Genomic DNA, 2,320 nt, shown 5'->3' with positions numbered 1-2,320 from the left:
TTTTGCATAAGTACAATTAAAGTTTTCTGGAATTCCCATTTTTCATAATGTTATCCATAGTTCATGATTCACACAGTTGAATGCCTTTACATGTCAACATGAATCAACATCTTTCTGGTACTAACCACAAGGTCAGCATTTTGAAACCACCAGTCTTTCTACACTTGTAAGGAGTTCATCTCGGAAGTTCACAGGGGCAGGTCTACCCTGTTTTGTAGTCGGTATGAGTCAAGATTCAGGTTTTGTTTCTAAAGGTCATGAGCATCCACTCCTGGGCAGAGACTTTAGGTGGTTGGTGAGCTGAGGAGGGGCGGCTGCTCCACAGAGAGGCGGGGATTACAGAGGCGTGCCTTGGAGTGGATCTGAAAGGATGGTTTGGGGTCAGTGGAGAGGTTAGGCTTAGGTAAAGCAGGGAGTTGATTCAAAGTAAGATGGAGGGAAAAAAGGAAGTAAAAGGTGAACAAAGAGGCCTGATGACACACCAGATAAATATTTAGTTAACCAAAAGCCAGCAGTTCAAACCCATCTGCCACGAGTGGGTAGAAAAAACTGGAATTGCAGATAGAGCCTAGAAAACCCTATGGAGCAATTCTAGTCTCTCCTAGAGGGTATGATACTTTGTTTTTTTAAAGTACTTTTCCATCACAATAATGGTGTGCTCAACGAGCAATTGTACATGGGAGAAATTTTTCCTATATATTCATAAATGTATATATATATATATTTTCCACACAAATAGATGGAAATTTGCTCAACTCTAGCCTCAATACTTTATCATGCCACTTCTTGGTCCTTAGACCTCTAATGGCTATCTCTTTCAGAATAAATATTAGTTCTACCAAAAACTAACCAGACATTCCATGATCTGGGTACTTTCTGTTTCATGCTAGACCCCATCAGCTGCTCCCCCCCCCACTCCCCTCCCCCATATGAACTGGTCTCCTTGCTGTTCCTAAACAAGGGCTGTTGAAACCCAGGCTTTGTTCCTGCTCCCTTGGCTGGGGCACTCTGACTGGGGTATCCCGACTTATTTCTCCATCCTCATTCACGTCTTTCCTCAACTTGCACTTTCTCAGTGATGTCGTCCCTGTTCCTATTACAATACCTTACTCCTTGGTATTTTGTCTCCTCTTCTGAGATTGATGTTCTCTTGACCATCTCCATGACAGAAAATGTCTTATTTTTTCTGGTTTGCTCATTTTCCACTGCTATTCACCTATCCCCCATCCCCCCATACACAATAGAATCCAAACCCCAAGAGTGGGGCATCGTTAAGTACCTAAATGTGTTGAACAATGAATATTTTCACAACTATTGGCTGAATGTTTGAAGGATCTCTTGAAAGGTATGATTGATCAGAAGTGACTGTGAACTTGAGCACTGCTCCGTTTTACCCACCCCATAGGGCTTGGGTCTACGCAGCTTCAAATCGGGCTGGCAGGAGTGTGGAGGCAATGGGAGGTGCCCCAAGGATTGGAGGGGGTACCCCTTTGGCAGGGAGTGCCAAGAGGAATGGCTGGAGGTGGCTGGAGCATATTCAGCCAGGTTAATATCCTGGCTGTCTCAACTTCCTGAAGCGGGAGGCAAGTGGAGAGTATACTTCAGGAGGTGACCATATAAACAGCTTCCCAGCTACAAGCATCCCTGTGAGGACCCAGAAAGACTGGCAGGACAGAGGCATGAGGGGGCTTCAAAAAGTTCATAGGGGAAATCCCTTTATCTTCTAACTCACCATTCCCCATGAACTTCAAGCCCTTTCATGAGAGGTCCTCTGATATTTTAGGGCAGATCAGGCAAAAGTAGAGCTAAATGGAGGGGAGGGCAGTTATGAGGGAGCCGGCAGATGGCCGTGACAGGTGGGTTTTGGACAGGCACACTTTGGTGTGGCAGGAAAATCTGCTACAAATAGTACGGTTTGGGATGGATGGATGGATCTAGTACAGAACACGTAGAGGGAGGTTTAACATCTCCTGGGAGCCAGAGAAACCTCCAGAGCAGGTGATCGCTCTGCTTAATTGTAAGGAATTGGATGGTTTCCCAAGGAAACAAGGGAGTCAAATGGGAGTGAGAGGGAGGCAGAATTCTGAAGAAGAGCCAGATAAACAAAGGCAGACACAATACGAGGCCGATCCAGTGACTGCTGGGATGTGAAGTGGGTGGGGTGGTGAGGGAAGGAACAAATGGCAGAGGTGGACAGAGGCCAAACCATGGAGGCCATGCTGACTTTATTAACTGATATAGTGCATAAAGTAGTATCATTCTAAAGTAAGCAAATAAGAGAACTGAAAATTACAAACGTTTTTTCTACAAGTCCATAAGA

Source organism: Tenrec ecaudatus, chromosome 15 (assembly GCF_050624435.1).
Source record: "Tenrec ecaudatus isolate mTenEca1 chromosome 15, mTenEca1.hap1, whole genome shotgun sequence".
Classification (NCBI taxonomy): domain Eukaryota; kingdom Metazoa; phylum Chordata; class Mammalia; order Afrosoricida; family Tenrecidae; genus Tenrec; species Tenrec ecaudatus.
This window is presented reverse-complemented; position numbering follows the sequence as displayed.